Source organism: Diabrotica undecimpunctata, chromosome 6, assembly GCF_040954645.1.
Source record: "Diabrotica undecimpunctata isolate CICGRU chromosome 6, icDiaUnde3, whole genome shotgun sequence".
NCBI lineage: Eukaryota > Metazoa > Arthropoda > Insecta > Coleoptera > Chrysomelidae > Diabrotica > Diabrotica undecimpunctata.
The window spans coordinates 131,369,755-131,390,183 of NC_092808.1; the positions used below are offsets into that span (position 1 = coordinate 131,369,755).

The window sequence follows — 20,429 nt, forward strand, 5'->3', positions numbered from 1 at the left end:
GTATAAACATATAATTAGTGATAACTGACACAACAATTTATTAAGTAACACGATTTAATGGTGTTTTTCTGTAAGTGATGAAGGCAAATTGATAACTATAAATAACTTACGATGACTACACAGGAAGTTGAGCCATGAGAACTGTTTACATAATTTTTTTAAAATGTGACATTTTCTTTAGCCCCTACCGTACCACACAAAAATTTAGAGTAAACTATTAACATTTTATTACAAATACCTTTACATCTTTTTCTCAGTGCCTTTCCTAAAAAGTTAATGTAAATATGTAACACGTGATTTTGGAATTTTATAAACTTTTCATATAGACCACGGCTGATCTTTCATATAGAAACTGACTTTAATTGCGGCAAAATCCAAAAATTGTATAAGAAAGCTGCACTCTTCAGTCTGCACCTTTAAAAAACCCATACAAAAACTATTTCTGTCAATTTTAGTCAGGAAAATTGCTAGTCTCAAAGGTAATTCGAGTGATTTAGAAAATCCAACACCAGTAGATCTTTGGTTCACAGACGATGTCCTCTTAGAAATAATAAGAAGGACAAATGAAAAATTGATACAAGAATAAAAGATAAAGAATACTTGCAAGAATAAAATACAAGGAGCAACAAAAAATTGAATTAGTTGATGTTGACCTGGTAAAACTAAAAGCGTTCTTTGTCATTTTGTTTTTTCATCTATTTTTAAATGGAACAACGAAGATCTTGATAGTATGCCACAAACGGAACTGGGAGAGACATTTTTCGGTATACAATTGTGCTAAAAAGGCTTCAAGTTTTGTTGGCATGTTTGAGATTCGACTGTGCTGATAGTCGAAAAGAAATAGAGAAGACAGATAGGACAGCAGCAATATCATGGATTTTCAATAGAATTGTTGAAAACTCGTAAGAAAACTACTGCTTGAATGATTTGGCATGTATTGACGAAATGCTTATTGAATTTCGATACAAATGCAGATTTAAAATATACATATATGCCAAACAAGCCTAATAAATATGGCATCAAAATTATGGCCTTATGGCCTAGTTTTGAGGATTGAAGATTTTTAAAAACTTTTTTTTTTATTTATTAGTGAACTTATAGAACGTCTGTCGATACTTAAAACTGCGTGTTTTTGCCCCAACTCCCCTATGTGTAGATGAAAAGTACCCCTATGAAAAGCAGATGTACCTCCTTGAAAATAATCCTGGCGGCGCCCATGACTATCCTCTATCATGATATTTTTCTTTGATATGTTTAAATGCAGACCAAATATTTGACTTTCGTTTTCAACCAGTCGTATGAGATCAATTAATTCTTCTTGACTATTTGCAATAAGGTCTGTGTCGTCTGCAAAACGTAGGTTGTTTATATTACTTGAGACAATACAGAATGATAATTAAGAACCATTCAAGAAAAATGCAATGTGGAACGAAAAAAATATCATGGCTGCGTAATTGAAGATGTTGGTTCGACTACACATTTAGTTGACTTTTTAGATCGGCAGTAGATAATGTGAAAATAATTATGATGGTAGCTAACATTAGACAGAACACGACACGATAAGAATTAGTGTACTGAGTTCAGATGCTCTTTTATAATGTTTAAGGCATACTTCATTTTATTTATTTCAACGGTAGAACCATTTACAATAAACATCAAAACAACAACAACAAAAAAACAATTAAACAATAACAATTTGTACATTAAAACAGTATATCAAATCACAAAAGGTAAAAATATATCACATATTTAGTATAATTAGACTCGTAAGTTGCCTTTTGAAAACATTATAGTTTATTTTTATGAACGAGAGAGTAATTAGCATAATTTTAACTGGTAGCTCCGACCACTCCATGGGCGTGCTCAAGATTAATTGAAAAATTACTTTGAATAATTATAAAAAATAAATGAATTATTTCAGTGTTATAAAGTGTTATGTGTATGTAAACAAAAGTGACCTCTTTTATCACACACTATATTAGAACTGACTGGCCTACATTAAAAAGGGTTTTAAAAAATTCACATTTTTTTTAATTTTTAAAAATTACAAAAGAGAAAAAGAGTTTTTAAAACCGTCTAAGGTATGTTAAATAGATGAATAAAAATATTAATATAAAACTTACAGCTACTTGTTACAAATCCAAATCAGATTCAGAAGATGAACTTTCAGAACCAAGATTTATAATAACTGGCTCGATCATTTTATCAGTAATATTGTCCAGCTTCCACATTTTTTCCTCTTCTTTAATAGTGTGATTTACTGCCTTTTCCCAGTTTTCAGGTTTTACATTATTTACGGCCTCCAAAAACAACTGTTTAACATCATGAATTTTAAAAGTGGTATTTTTTCTTGAAACTTCACTCTTTATCTGTGCCCATACCAGTTCAATCGGGTTTAATTCACAATGATATGGTGGGGATCTAAGTACTGTCATTCCACGATTTTTGGCAATTTCATCAATTTCGTATTTTTAAAATTTTTCTTTATGAAGGGCACACAACGAATAAAGTTCCTTTCTTATAGATCCGGGATGGTACGTAATATTTTTTGAACTCAGCCAATTCTGCAAGTCTTTTTTTAACCACTTGGTTGTGGGCAGTCCTTCTATAAGTCTGGAGTGATAACTTGCATTATCCATTACTATTACACAGTTCTTAGGAAGAAGATCTATCATTTGTTCGAACCATTCTTGAAAGACATCAGCGTTCATGTCTTCATGGTAGTCACCGGTACGAGTTGATTCAAAAGTTAATAAACCACCTTCAACAAAACCGTCTGAACTGCCAATGTGTACTATTATCAGCCTGCGTCCCTTTCCTGATGGTGGGTTTAAACCAGTAGATAAGTTATTTACAAAAGCGTGCCTTTGACTTGTAACAGTTTCATCCTGCCAAAATTTATTTGGTGTATGACCCTCGTTGATCCATGTTTCATCAAGATAAAATATTTTTCTTTTTTGGTTTCTCATTTCCTTTATGGTTCTTAGAAAATGTCTTCTCCATATGACAATATCGCTTCTTTCTAATAAAATAGACTTTCTGGGATTCTTTTTCCAGCGGAAGCCTATTTCTTTTAAAAGTTTCCATAACGTACTTCGACTCATTTCTGGGTAATCCTTATCATCTCGAACTGAGACAAGAACTTTATCCAATGTTGGAAATTCTTGTCTAAAGAAGAATTCATGCACTTTCCGTCGAAGTCCTTCTTTAAAATGATATTCTATTTGAAATTTTGGTTTCCCTGGAGCATTACGTGGCATTTGAAAACTACCACATTTCTCTTCTTTAATAACTCTGTAAATCGTAGATTTCCCAACACCAAGTGTACTGCTAACTAACTCAACGGTCTCATCAACACTTTCACATAAACGTTTGTCTGTAAATGATTTAAAACAATTAAATATTAATGTTTTTTCATTAACTGTTAGAGGACCAATTTTTCGGCGTTTACACGGCACTTCCAAATTTTCCATAACACTAGTATACACAATAAACTGCACCTTGCAACTGAAGTACCTACTTTTAGTGAACTGTTAAGAATTTTGAATACGCCACTTGGACCTTCCTATATACAAAATGGAAAAACCCACTATCACATTTTCTGTGGAATAAGTTTAGAAGGTAATTATCTAGTCAATTACTGTCGTAGATTCCTGGAATTAAAGAATTAAATGTTTGATTGTTGAAACCCTTACTTCGTAGAATGCACTCATTTCAGATAAAATAAAACGTTTTATTTTATCTAAAGAATTAAACTTTATTTTGCATATAGGCAAAGAATTAAACTTTATTTTGCAAATAGATAAAATAAAACGTTTTATTTTATCTAAAGAATTAAACTTTATTTTGCAAATAGGTAGGTACTTATTAAACTTTTATTGGTTATATATAACCAATAAAATAAACATCTTACATTTCTTGCAAATTCATTAGTACCTGTTAACCTCCATCACTCCGACACTGGCAACCTTATTTAGGGATTAGTAAACCTCACAACTATTGTATTCTATTCTGCTCCAACCTTTATACCTGGTGGTCATACTCAATTTAAAATTGTTTTCCTATATACTTCTGTAAACTTGTTGACAAATATCTGTTTTTCGTTGAGTCACCCGTATCAACAGTTTAGGGATTTGCATACATAATTTACTGTTTTATTACTCTCTCATACATAAAAATACACTATAATATATGGACAGAATAAATCCAATAGGAGGTCATTGCAAGAGCTGAGCATTCTCGACAAGAGAAAATGACGAGCATAATCAGTCCTCTGAAAAGGACAAAAATATCATTCTTATATTAATACGTGCTTTAAACGTTAAAGGTCTTAGAAACTTCCGCTGAATGCTCTCCAATCCATCACTGTAGACTTGATGAAATAAAGACCAAACCACATAGAAGTATTCAAGACCAGAGCGTACCAGAGAGCAGTACAATAATTTGAACACAATAAGTGAGAGATCATGACTTTTACGATAAATAAAACCAAGATTACGAAATCATGTTTCCTAAATTTAAGAAAATGCCTTCTAAACGCCACATCTTTAATTTCAGTAATTGAATCCAAGAGTGCATTATCTTAAGATCAAACGAACTTACCTGAAGTTCGATCTTGATTATATGAGGCCTCATCGAAATAAATAAATAAATTGTAGATCTCCGCCTATGGCTAATTACTCACATTTCAAAGTTAGTATAAACAACCACTCGAAACCTCTTCTCAGCATCTCTGGCCTATACTCTTCAGTCTATTTGAAAGTTGTTGTTGCAACATATTATGGGCATTTTTCCAAAATGGTAGGGTGGGTTGGGACTTATTTATTTCGATGAGGCCTCATATAATCAAGATCGAACTTCAGGTAAGTTCGTTTGATCTTAAGATTATATTCGGCCTCATCTCATAAATAAATAAATTGTAGATGTTTAAAGTCGTTGCAACAACTTTATTATAATAATGCCCAACATATTATATGTTCCTAAAATGTAAAGTTCGTATCTAAAAATGCCCTGAGGCAATTAGTTAACACATTACTTAACATAATCCAACCTTAACTAAATGTATATTCTAAAATCCTTATAAATATTATATATAGTATAAATCAGGTTCTTTTTACCTATTTAAAATTGTATTGCAAATTCTTTATTAAGACTAAGGGCCTATTGTAAATTTTTTGAAAGTTTCTTAAAATTCTTCGTCTCACCTGCCGTCAACAGATAATGTCAAAACTGACCCTTTTCCTAGCTGCCGCAGATGTTGCGGCGTGGCGTGTGCTATGTGCTTTAAACTAACTTATATCCAGGCCACTCTGTTGTAGAATAAATTTGATCTATCTACCAATGGTTTGTGGAGTGGCCTTAAGAAACGGTTTCTTATGAGTCAGTAATAAAGCTCTGCATGATCCTCTTAAATCTTTTGTCTTTTTCAAATGATTGTTTCAATGTTAAATATTTATGACGTTCAAATAATTTTTGTGTGCAAAAAATCAAATTTTATAGCTGGGCAAGCAGATATAAAAGTTCCCGCAATTTTTTCAAATTTTCTAGTTTTACACTCCGGTAGTTGCAAAAAATATTAAGCGTCTTTAGAATCTTCAATTTTTTGCTATTAGGTAATGTTACTGTCAAATTATTTGAGTCAAAGGTAAACCCCAAATATGTGCACACATTTGCAGGAGTAATTTTGCTTTCAGTATGATTAATTAAAAACCTAAATGTGTTAGTATTTCTACAGTTAATTTTTCATTATATTCACACTCTTTATATGATTTCCCTAGAATCAGACAATCATCCAAATATACTGTTAAAAGATCCCCCTTTTCTGTTAGAATTCCTACAATAGGTTTTAATATCTTTGTAAATATTCTAGGTGCACAACTTAAACCAAAAGGCAAAACAGTTGTATTCGTATAAAGTGCTATTAAATGAAAATCTTAAATGTTTACGATGAGATGTTTGTATCGGTATTAAATGGTAAGCATCTTTTAAATCAATTTTGACATGAACAACCTTGAGATATAAGTCTGACAACTTTATTATCTTCTATCTTAAAATGTACATTTCCAACAATTTTATTAAAATTTTTAAGATATAAAATAAGATGGTATGATCCATCTGATTTTGGAAATGCAAAAACCTTGGAAATATGCTGATCATCACTATGATCAACATTAGATATTGCACCACTAAGCATTAATTTGTTTATAAGGTTTGTAATAATTTGTTTTGGTTTCTTTGCAAGTGGGATAATCATACCTCGTATGTATGTTAATACCTTTTTGTTGCCCTGATTTCTTCAATTCTTTCGCAGTCTTGACCTTATTGTCAAGATCATTACCAAAAGGCGATTCAGTGATTGTGGTATCCTTTAATACATCTGCCATTTCTTTATTTAAATTAATGGCTATTAGTTCTCTTCGCGATACTGACTCTGAATAATGAATGTTTGTCAATAAGCGGCTGGCATCGCTATACTCTTTAATTCCTCCCTCCTTTTCACCAAGCATGTTTGTTAAAGCTATTCCTATAGCTGCCATACTAGCATCAATTTATTACTGGAGCAGTACTAAACGAGCATCTTTGCGAAGTGAGGAGTCACTTACCGCTACTTTTACTTCCGGATTTATATCTAGAGGAGCCACTAGCTTGCAGATATTTTCTTCTAGTCCGGAAGTTAAAATATGAGCCTATCGAGCGGCAATCTGTTTGTATGGAGCTTGCAACTGATATCTTTACTTTATTATCATCACCCAGAATTGATAAAATGTCTTCTTGCAATCCAAGAGGCACTACATTTTATCTGGCCTGAACCTATTTATTTCAAACCAAATGCTTAAGTTTGTCACTACAAACTGTATTATAGATATTATTATTCACCGTATTATTTTTATCACAAACAATATTCATTATCAGGATAAGTTCCCCGAATATTTCCTCTACAAATTTTGTTATTCCAACAAATATTTTGTCCTGAATATTTGTCATCACAAACAAATATTTTTTTTTTTTTGCCATCACAGATAAATATTAATTGTGAATATTTCGGTCAGGTGTCAACACAAACACCTATAGTAGGTAAGTTTATTTGTTATTCTTAATAACAATTTTCTATTTACACATGTGATAATATTATATACACAATAATATATACACATTATATACACATACATATACACATATATACACATATATACATACATATATACATACATACACATATATACACACACATATACACACACATATGTATATATATATTATTGACGATCATTTGTCATCACAACCAAATATTTACTTAGATAATTTCCAAAGTGATAGAAGAAAACATGAAAAAAAATTTTTATAATTAATCCACTATTGTTAATATTCGTCATCACAGACAAATGTTAATCGTGAATATTTTAGTCAGGTGTCATCACATACACCTATAATAGGTAAGTTTATTTGTTGTTTTTAATAACAATTTTTTATTTACACATGTGATAATATTATATATATGGTATTACCAACTATATTATTGACGATATTTGTCATCACAAACAAATATTTACTTGGATACTTTCCAACGTGAACGAAGAAAAAATGAAAAATTTATAAAGTATTCCAATATTGTTAGTATTCGTCATCACAGACAAATGTTAATTGTAAATATTTTAGTCAGGTGTCATCACAAACACCTATAGTAGAGGTGTCAGCACAAACACCTATAGTAGGTAAGTTTATTTGTTGTTCTTAAAAACAATTTTTTATTTACACATGTGATAATATTATATATATGGTATTACCAACTATATTATTGACGATATTTGTCATCACAAACAAATATTTACTTGGATACTTTCCAACGTGAACGAAGAAAAAATGAAAAATTTATAAAGTATTCCAATATTGTTAGTATTCGTCATCACAGACAAATGTTAATTGTGAATATTTTAGTCAGGTGTCATCACAAACACCTATAGTAGAGGTGTCATCACAAACACCTATAGTAGGTAAGTTTACTTGTTGTTCTTAAAAACAATTTTTTATTTACACATGTGATAATATTATATATATGGTATTACCAACTATATTATTGACGATATTTGTCATCACAAACAAATATTTATTTGGATAATTTCTAAAAAGAAGGAAGAAAAAATGAAAATTTTTATAAGTATTCCAATATTGTTAATATTCGTTATCACAGAAAAATATTAATTGTGAATATTTTAGTCAGGTGTCATCACAAACACCTATAGTAGAGGTGTCATCACAAACACCTATAGTAGGTAAGTTTATTCGTTGTTCTTAAAAAACAATTTTTATTTACACATGTGATAATATTATATATGGTATTACCAACTATATTATTGACGATATTATTTGTCCTCACAAACAAATATTTATTTGGATAATTTCCAAAAAGAAGGAAGAAAAAATGAAATTTTTTATAAGTATTCTCCAATATTGTTAATATTCGTCATCACAGACAAATGTTAATTGTGACTATTTTAGTCAGGTGTCATCACAAACCCTATAGTAAAGGTGTCATCACAAACACCTATAGTAGGTAAGTTTATTTGTTGTTCTTAATAACAATTTTTTTTTTATTTACACATGTGATAATATTATATATATGGTATTACCAGCTATATTATTGACGATATTTGTCATCACAAACAAATATTTATTTGGATAATTTCCAAAAAGAAGGAAGAAAAAATGAAAATTTTGATAAGCATTCCAATATTGTTAATATTCGTCATCACAGACAAATGTTAATTGTGAATATTTTAGTCAGGTGTCATCACAAACACCTATAGTAGAGGTGTCATCACAAACACCTATAGTAGGTAAGTTTATTTGTTGTTCTTAAAAACAATTTTTTATTTACACATGTGATAATATTATATATGGTATTACCAACTATATTATTGACGATATTATTTGTCCTCACAAACAAATATTTATTTGGATAATTTCCAAAAAGAAGGAAGAAAAAATGAAAATTTTTATAAGTATTCTCCAATATTGTTAATATTCGTCATCACAGACAAATGTTAACTGTGACTATTTTAGTCAGGTGTCATCACAAACACCTATAGTAGAGGTGTCATCACAAACACCTATAGTAGGTAAGTTTATCTGTTGTTCTTAATAACAATTTTTTATTTACACATGTGATAATATTATATATATGGTATTACCAACTATATTATTGACGATATTTGTCATCACAAACAAATATTTATTTGGATAATTTCCAAAAAGAAGGAAGAACAAATGAAAATTTTGATAAGCATTCCAATATTGTTAATATTCGTCATCACAGACAAATGTTAATTGTGAATATTTTAGTCAGGTGTCATCACAAACACCTATAGTAGAGGTGTCATCACAAACACCTATAGTAGGTAAGTTTATTTGTTATTCTTAATAACAATTCTTTATTTACACATGTGATAATATTTTATATGGTATTACCAACTATATTATGGACGATATTTGTCATCACAAACAAATATTTACTTGAATACTTTCCAAGTGAAAGAAGAAAAAATGAAAAAATTTTATTAAGTATTCCAATATTGTTAGTATTCGTCATGACAGACAAATATTAATTGTGAATATTTCGGTCAGGTCAACCCTGCGATAGTATTTATTACCACCTACCTTATGTACTTAGTATATTCTTATCTTAATTCCCCTCTGAGACAACAATTTTAACCAACACTTGAAACACTTTCATTATCTGAAATTTCTGCTTGAGTATCACTTTTCAAGCTCGGTGTTATGAATCTGGATATGATAAATGACGCCGTGAACGATTTTTTTTCGGTAATTCGTTGCCGAATTAATTTTACGCGCTGTGTGTGTAGCAATTATCACATAAACGAAGACTGAAGAGTATAGGCCAGAGATGCTGAGAAGAGGTTTCGAGTGGTTGTTTATACTAACTTTGAAATGTGAGTAATTAGCCATAGGCGGAGATCTACAATTTATTTATTTATGAGATGAGGCCGAATATAATTAAAAACATATATCTATTAGCTATTAGGTTATTTTATATTTATTTTTTATACGACCAAATGCAATACAAGAACATTTAGTTGGATTTAAGCTTAAACCATTTTGTTTCGACCATAAACGTATATTATTTACATCATCTTGTAAGAAATCTCTATCCGATTTATCCCGTGTACAACGAAATAACTTCAAGATCATAAGCAAATAACAGAAAGTGTGAGTTTTTTTGATACCCTTACAAGGCTATCACAACTTGAACAAGTTAAAAAACAAGGGACCACAATGAGACCCCTGTGAGATAATAGAACAACAATGGAATTCTTTTGAAATATAATTGTTAATATGAACTTGCTGTGTACGTCCCATCAGAAAACTTTTAATCCAATTACCAATAGGGTCACCAAAAGAAGATACATAAAGTTTGCGAACCAAAAGGTTGTGATTAACCCAGTCAAATGCCTTTGAGAAATCAGTGTAAATGCTGACGACCTGAATTTTATTCTCAAATGCACCCAACAAGTATTGTTGGTAATTGACAAGGTTTGCTACTGTTGATTTTCCCGTTAGAAAATCTACGTTGTTCATCAATAATTATGTTTTTGCAAGCCCAGGTGAAATATATCGATACCAATTTAACAAGAAGAAGATTCGGGATTGCTGATTGAATAGTTATACCTCTATAATTATTAACACATTCACGATTGTCAGATTTATAGATAGGTGTAAGAAAACTATTTTTCCAATATTGTGGAAATGCAGATGACAATCATAAATTGAAAATTTGTTGTAAAGGTTTACAAAGGGAAAAAGTACAGTTCTTAGTAAGTGCTGCAGGTCTACCATCAGGCCCTGAAGAATATGTAGGTTTTAAACTCATAACCCCCTCAAAAACATCAATCAGACTAAATTTCAGAATCTGGGAATCCATACGTAGTCCAATTCAAAAGTAGGTAAATTATACTCACTATCATTATATGTACCTGAAAAATAAATAATAGATTGACTATTTCCTCACTACTTTGGGCTATTACATACCCACCTTTATTAGACATTACATTAGGATAAGAACTAGACACACGTGTAGCACTAACATGCCTCCAAAAAGAGCGGGAAGTACGTTCAAGATATGCTTGAATATTCTCTAAATAGTACTTATAACATACTGGTTGTAATGATTTACATCTTTCTCTTAACACCGAAAATTCCTCACGTAAGTTGCCTGATTCTTTAAAATTCCTGTGAGCTATTTTTTTCTGTATGAGAAGCTCAATTAATTCTCGCGAAAAGCAAACTGGAAAGTTCAATGATTTAAACTGTTTGATAGAAAAAAATATATTAATGGCATCATATAAAATATGGTAACAATTTTCTATGCAACAATTAATATCTGATTCACGTAATACCTTTCCAAAGAATTGAGGTTAAACATTCATTTAAAATTTCCTAATAAGACAGAAAAGATTATTTTTCACTATCTTACCGATTTTTCTATCAGATGTCGCTATTGCGTCCATAACGAAGCCATTTTATTGTTGCTTCCTAATAAGACAGAGAAGATTATTTTTCACGTTAAGAACGGCTATGAATAACTATTCTGATGAGACTTGTTAGTCGAAATACGTATCAATAGATACATAGACGCTTTGAACGTGAAATCAAATCTTTTCTGTCTTTTTCATTTCAATTCATTTAAAACTTGAAAATTACATTTTTTAAAATCATGATAGTAGAAGACATTATATTTTTAAGACACAAATTTAAATTGGCTGCATGTAACAATATAGTATAAGCGGAATGATGTTGCGTTGTTGCGAAGTATTCAATAGAATATCAGTTGAAATCGACACAAATGCATCCCTCTGAGTACAGAAAACTAGATATTTTATTTTTAACTAGAGATTTATTATTAAGGTTAGACAAAACATTTACTTATTTTGAAAATTGTAGCAAGTATATTTGCTGAAGACTGTTGCGGACACTCAACTGTAACACCATTATTAAAATTATCCCAGTATGCCTCAGGTAGGTTGTAGTCACCACAAATACTGAATTCACAATCACTGAATCTATCCGCTAAATCCAACATACAGGTGGAATGCTCCTCATATACTGTCCCAGATGATCGTGGAGGAAAGTACACAGCACCAATGACTTTTTAGTGCCACACATTACCCGTGTAAAAACATGTTCCACAGAGGAATCGATAGGCCTAACCATCATGGAATAAGGCGCTTATGGACAGCAATAAGTAAACCACCACCACGAGTCTTTGTACTAGTTTGAGTGTCCCTGGCACGTCTATACACATTAAAGTCATTCAATCCCAATTCAGCATTTAAGATTCTAGATGTAAGCCATGTTTCAATAATAATAATAACATCATAACTAGAGACAACCACAGTAGGTATGTCTGAAATTCTAACGTTTGGATACCACCAAAATATAAGCTCATATTAAAATATAAGCTCAATGATCGTTTTTTGAATTATTGGATTTACTGACAATGATTTTGGGTACCCCATTAAACTAGTTGATCTGTAAGTCATTCCCACCCTGTGTTTTTCTGCATTCTAACTCCTGATAAACAGTCTCCACTTTCTCACGCTGTAAAGGGTTAAGATCAGCTTCAATGCGCAACTTAGAATCCATTAAAGCTCTACAATGATTTAATCATGCGATAACTAGGGCTGAATCAGTAAATGCGACTTTAAGAGGTCTTGATTTAGATTTATTTTAAATGAAATTAAAAAGTTATCGTAATGTTAAAAAAAATTTTAATTTACTTTTTCTATTGTGTGTTCAATAACAAACCCTTTTCCCCCAAAGAGTATTTTCCCTTCTAGCTCGAATAACAAGTCTCATACTTTCCGGTATAGAATGTGTCAAAACAGCAATCTCGTTTTGCGGTATTTGTTCCCACTCGTTTATCAGCGCCTACCAGTTTCAAACTCCCCATAATTTCATTGGGAACTACTTTTCCCAAGTTGTCCCACAATTTATCTATGGGGAAGTATACTCTCAATATCTAAGTATTGCATTGTTAGCATGGCCACAGTATATTGCTTAAAAAGAATCTTTTTAAGCAATATACTGTTCCCCGGCTACGTGCGTCTGAGCATTATTCTGCATTAGGGGAAAATTTTCACCTAAAAAATGCATATAAAGTACCACATGAAAGTGATCAGACATACTTCTCGTTCTAAATTGGAATATCGCCAAAAGTTCCAATAACAATAACTTTTATCCCAAATACATTCACAAAATTCTAAGAAAGTATAACAGAGGAAATGAGTAAAGTACCGAAACATATTTTATATTTTGTATTCCTCAAAGAAAGAATTACCAAGTAAATCCTGATAGAAAATGAGGAATATGTTTGTAGGCCACTCAACTCTTGCGCCGAACGAAAAGGCTTTGGAGTGTTCATATAAAAAGGGGATTAAAAATAGATCAATAATGTTTTATGATGCTCTTCCTGTAAACGATTCAGTATTTAAATGTACTCCAAAAATACGTATTTTAGTAGAAATATAATAGAGTTTAACGATTTTGATTGTATTATATTTTTAATTATTCTAAAATGAACAGTTCCCGTTGTTTTATTTTTCTTCTTTTCAAACTCTCATGTCTTTGCAGGCGGTAAGATTTTGAAAGACAAAAAAAAATTCTATTGGTGAATATTTAGTAAAGTGTTGCATTAGATTAAATCTATCCACATATATACAGTGTGGAATAGCCAAATAAAGTAAATTGGTAACAAATTTTTCCAAACGATATAATGAACAATGAAAAACTACTATAAAAAATGCTTCATATCATACTTCGAAGATGTTCTTGTGGCATATTTCCCATTCTTCGATTAATACTTCTGGCTGATAGATAGTTTGGCATAACTTTGAGAGCGTTTGAATAGGTCTATCCAACAAATACCAAAACCATTCGAAAGGAAATCGAGACAAATGACAGGCCAAATATTTGCTTTAATACTGTAACGAAATAGCCCATCTCCGATACGTCATAATTCTTAGAAGGATGAATCTAGAAAACGTAAGAATCGGCATTTCAATAGCGCCAGTCTTTCGATGCGGTTTCGATGAGACGAATTAGAGGTGGGACTACCCCAGAATATTCTCGAACATAATACTTTTGGTATTATGTAACGATGTTATGAGTTAGTAGAGTTGATAAGAGAGTACCGAACTGTAAACTTATAAATAAATATATTTATATAAATTCGAACCGCTCGTTTTATTTAATCTCGCTACAATACTTTAGTATAAAAATCAATGGTAAATAAAAATGGGAGTAGGCTGCCAAGCGATAAAAAATTTAAAATAAATATTAGCTAAACAAAAGAATCCTGAAGACAATAACATTGCAGTCGATGGTCTCGTATTATCTTTATATTTACAGCGTTTAACTTGTCTGAATTCCTACCAATTGGCATTTTCTTAGAGATTTATCCCTCCAAGCAATTAAATAGATTCGGCCAAATCTTTGGATTGTCTTCATTTTCAGCTATCAGAATAGTATCATCTGCATAGCAGAGTATTCTGCATTAACTTCGTTTACACTTTCAACTATTTGGTCCGTTATTATGTTAAAAATGCACGAGTTAAGCCTACATCCCTGCCTGATAAGACTCTCTTGTTAGATTGATGTTGAATCGAATTGCTACTGTGTTGTTTTTACATGTTACATGGAATTGATGTTACGTTCAGTTGCTGCTCAGTTCTTAAATTTTAGTTGGTATTGCAATAAAGTTCCAGGGAAGAATATAAAAATAAAGACGACTCGATGAATTCTGCATTGTTTATAGAATACATCAGTATAAATGTAAATATGTTTTTTATAGAATATAGAATATATGTAGATGACTAGCAAGCATTTATTTACAACAATAACGAAGATAAGCAACTACCAAAAGAACCAGTAGTTTTTATTATATATACAAAACTGAAACTTGTGTAAAGCATAGCAAATATTATCCTGGTTGTTTTTTTGTATATCTCAATAAATATGGAAAATTAATTCCCTTCTATATTTGTCCTATATGATTGAGAAATTCTCATTGAGAATTTTATATTGATCCTACAGCTGAGAGAGCTAGTCGAAGCTATTAAGCCCAACTTAGCCCAGCATTCTCTTGTTACACAAATGGCACCTGACGTGGGGCCCGACCTCATTGACAAGATGACAAGTTCCACAAATTTTAACCAACATTAAAATAAATGACATGACTAAAAGTAAAGGGAGAATTGAATTGAATTATCAGAAAATAGAAATAGAAAAATAATAATTAAACAGGATATTAACATGTAAGAAAATTTGGGCGTGAACTATTTTTAGAACATAAATAGTAAAACAAAACAGAAATTAGGAATAAAATAATTGAGGACAATTAATAAAAATGCAACGTGTATAACGTTACGAATAAAAGATTTAATTTTGTTATTTTAAAGCTGGTATATGCCCTTCTTTATAGCTTCGGTTACAAAATGAAATAGTTGTAATCCTTAAATAGTTCAGCCAATGAGGGTGTTTGGCTCCGAATTCCGTCCTAATGCACCAATTTACTTGATATTTTCACAGTAAAAAGGGAATGCCCTGTATCGAAACAAGAATCTAATGCCGTCATTACGTTTTATTTCTTTACTCTGGAGGACCAGAAAAATTCACTACGAATTTTGACCATGATGAACGGCAGGTGGAATGCATATTTTAGATTCTCTTGCCGAGCAATTCATCAAGCTGTTTGCTTTGCAAGTTGTAGAAGGCACAGTGGTAAAAATTTGAATTCAGTTTCGCCAGGTAGGAAATCGTATGATTTCTTTTGTTGTCATTGTTACGTCTGTAAATAGTTATTTTGATAATTATTGGCCTACGACGGGATAGATTTTGTTTCGATTCAGAGCAGTGGCATATACCGCTCTGAGGAGACCTAAAGAGGTCGAAATACGTACAAGCGGCTTACCGCTGCCCTGTATCGAAACAAAAATCTATTCTCCGTTCACAAATTGTTGAGATCACGAAATGTGCCTCAAACTCATAAAACGGTCGTAAATCATAGACGTCCCTGAGGAGTTTATTCATTAAATAATAATATAATGTTTTAATACTGTTATATATAATATTAATAATATTTTAATACTAATATATTTAGCAAAAAAAACAATTAAAACTTTCACGGCTAATGTTGGTTATTATATTATATTAATAAAAATAAGAATTTAACCATTAACAATTTTGTAAATAAGAATACCTTATCTCTTTGGATATTTCAATATTAATCTTCGCGTTTAATCACTTTACTAGCAAACCTGGAATTCATATCCGAATGTACTATTAGTTGCAAGATAATTAGGATGGAATTCCCCAGATTTTTAATAATATAATGGGTATAAAGATGCCGGCTTTGCCCACGTGCCTCGTCTGTTCAGTTTATATTCGAAACTTAACTTGAAAGGGTGAAGTTATTACGAACGAAAACAATTTTTTTGTTTAGTACGTTTTTGATCGCATGTAATTTACGGCTCGTCGGTGTTTCCGCGTCTACGGCAGTAATTAGCGTCTCGAATATTTCTTTTGCGAATTATATGCAGTGCGTGAGTGATTTTTTCCATATACCTACGAACATATACGTACCTTTCGCTCGTGCTCGTTTTTTTGGATTGTTTGTGATGGCTTCATCATCAAGTTTTACACCGGTACTGTTGCGTACAGTCAGTAAGTCTGTTTATTCACCAAGAGAGAAGACTATTGTCCTGAATGTTCACGATGCTCTGGTTTCTCAGAATCCCACAAACACTGTTCGCAACATAGTCGAAAGTTGTGCCAACATGACTGGCGTAGGAGAGTCAACTATATATAGGTTCCTATCAGAAAGAAAAAAAACACGGTATAGCTAACCCAAACACAAACGAACACTTAAAGAGAGGGAAAAAGCCTATTGAAATTGATGAATTTGCCAAAAATGGTATTCGAAGGAAAATTCATGGATTTTTTTTTCAAAAAAGAAATACCAAACCTAAACAAAATTTTACAAGAAGTTGGAGACGACCCGGATTTGCCTCATATCGGACGAACTAAATTGTGGCAAGTTTTAAACGAATTAAATTTCCGGTGGGAGAAATCAGACCGAAAATCACTTTTGATTGACCGGGAGGAGATAATATGTTGGAGAAGAAATTACTTAAGATCCATACGAAAATTCCGGGATGAAGGAAGCCCATCTTCTACCAGGATGAAACGTGGGTAAACTCAGGTCATATTCTAAAAAAAATTTGGTCAGATAAAAATATATTAAGCTCCAGGCAAGCCTTTATGGAAGGTTGGTCGACTGGTATCTCCCCACCTTCTGGTAAAGGCAGTAGATTAACAATTTCTCACATTGGCAGTGAAAAAGGATTTGTTAAGCATGGTTTGTTGGAATTTCAAGAAGAAGAATTTCAAAAAGCACAAAAGACTATCACGAGGAGATGGCAGCTGATGTTTTCGAAGAGTATTTTACGCAGATGATTGAACACATACCACCAATTTCAATTATAGTATTAGATAATGCACTTTATCATTAACGACTAGTAGAAAGACTTCCAACGACTGCGTGGAAGAAACAGGATATTCTTGACTGGCTGCGGAATAGGTATCTGCCTTACTAAGATGGAATGGTAAAAGCAGAACTTTTAAAAATTGCCCGGCAATACAAATCTAAGTTCAAGAAATACGTAGTTGACAAAATGGCGTAAAGGCGAAACATCACAGTCCTTAGATTTCCACCCTACCACTGAGAAATAAATCCAATTGAACTCATTTGGGCACAAATGAAAAGTTATGTGGCTAGAAAAAATACGTCATATAAAATACAAGCTGTACGTGAATTGTTATAAGAGTCTTTACAACATATTACAGAACAAAACTGGAAAGATGCAGTAAGACATGTAATAGAAGAAGAACAAAAAATGTGGGATCTTGATAACATAATTGATGCGACCGTAGAGACACAACTGCTAATTATTAACCCTCAAGACGACTCGGATTCCGAAGTTGATCCTATTTATTTGGAATTTGAATAGTTTTCTAATCGTTATTACATAAGGTAAGTAATAGGAATTGTAATCGTAAGGTATTAAAGGGGAAAGGCGCAAATGTCGCCTGTCAAAATGTTCAATGTGTTTTAAATGTATCCATTTTTTTTTTCAAATCCTGAGAAAACTAAAAAGCATTTTTGAAAAATTTAAAGGCAGAATGAAATATTTATTAGAATAAATAAAAAGTTTCTTTTGTATGCAATATTTTCAATTAAAAATTATACTATATTTTCTCTTTTATTTCCACCCCTGTTACATAACATATTAAAATAAACATTGTAGAAGTTTTCAGGGACTTTCTGCCCTCAGTAATAATGTAATCTTTCATTCTGCGTTTAAATTTTTCAAAAATATTTATTAGTTTTCTCCGGATTCGAAAATAATGGATACATTTAAAACACATCGGAAATTTTGCCAGGCGACATTTGGCGCCTTTCCCCTTAATTAAATAAATATATCTTTTACAAATGGCAAGACACTTTTTATTTTTGAATAAAATAAATAAGTTTTATTAAAAAATACAATTTACATAAGTACAATTTAAAAAATATATTTATTTAGTTCAAATAAATGTTTTAATCATATACTCTACGACACTGGTCAGTCATCTTTAACCATTCAAAATACCCTCGTAATAGGATTATAAGGTATTGTATTCCTTCAGATACAAGGTGGGTTAGTCGAAAACATCTTAAACCGTCAGTTTCAGGTTGGTTTTTACTATTATATCGTATTACCTATCCTCTCTGTATTTCAGTTTTTTAATTAGGGTTAAACTTGTAGTGAACTATCGACAAATTGTGAACCGACTATAATACCGTCATTATGTTTTAAATATTTTGAATTGATTTGATCAATGTGGTTTTATAGTCCTTCAAATTTCCTTAAGTAATAGTTATTAAATGGTAATTAAATAGCTTTCGAATGGATCTTTAAAATGAACAGAGTTTATATAAAAAAATTATTAGAATTATTAAAATAAGTTAGTGACATGACTGTTTTTCTTTAAATGTCTAAAAAAATTTTACGCATTTTTCAATACATCTTTTGTAAATTTTTTTTTCTGCAAGATCATTTTTTTCTAAACTTTTATATTTTCCATCATGGGGGGTAGTTATAAAGGATGTAAAATTACAAAAAGATATTTTTATTGTAAATGACAAAAAAGTATCGATTTCATTTAAAAAAAGAGAAATAAATGATAATGTTCAAATGTATTTTTTATTTTATAAAGATAGAGGTTGTTTTTAAGGGTAAAAAAATGAAATAACGAAAAATAAAATTGACAAAAAATACCAATATAAAATTGATTTAAATTAGATATTGTAACAGATCATAATTCCTATGGTGACTAAAAATTCTTGAGAAAAAGTAAATTCTTGCTATAATATTAAATGGATTAAAACTATAATAAATCACTTTTTTACACATTTTATATAATATAATAATGCCTTAAAGTATAAAAAGACCCATATTTAACTTCACTAAACGCCATTAAAGCCTAAAAAGTACTTTGATTTACGTTACAATTAGTTTTATTCAATTTTGGCAATAAGGGGTAGTTTTCACCCCTAAAAAAAAATGGTAAGTATATATCGGCGTAGAGTAGACTTTAAATTAGAAGGTAAGTAAAACCTCTTCCCAACATTTCATCAAAATCGAAGCATTAGGATAGAAATCGGAGGTAATCCGTAAAAATATCCTATTTTTGCTCTCATTGATTAGACTAAAATGTATAAAACCAACATTATGAATAAAAGTAGAAAAGCAAAATACTAGTTTCGTAATGATTACCAGTCAATATTGACTGGTGTGTCTAAATATATAAACATACCGTACCAGTCACATACGACCAAGATACAAATAAATTATATTAATACATTTTTCACCATCGCAATGAAGGTTCATAATTATTTATTTTATTACTTATTATAAATCTGTTTTGCGATACTTTCAATGATATAATAAGAATAAGACCAAATTTAAAAAAATTAAAATATTTAACATTCGAATCGAAAGTTATTATCAAAATAATTTCAGTAGTAATGATAATTCATTTTATAGCATAATTTTTTTTATTACTCTTAACATAAAAAATTTCGAAATAGATTTAAAATAATAAAAATGGTTTATAAACATCATATCGCAAATCATTTAAGTGACATAATAAGAAGTCGACAAAAAATAATCTCGCATAGTATCGACAACTCATTTACTATTCTTAACCACCAGTAAACAAACAAAAGAAAGTAGGCAAATTAAATTTAAAATAGCAACAGTAAGTACCTACCCAATCTGTCAAATCAAGATACTCGAAAACAAATCGGAAATCCC

The 20,429-nt window shown here is 30.9% G+C and overlaps 1 protein-coding gene across 3 annotated transcripts in view; it reads right to left on the reverse strand.

Moving 5' to 3' along the window:
* Positions 1 to 20,429, reverse strand: part of LOC140443913 (uncharacterized) — a 120,232-nt gene that overhangs the window by 57,522 nt on the left and 42,281 nt on the right. The window lies entirely within an intron of this gene.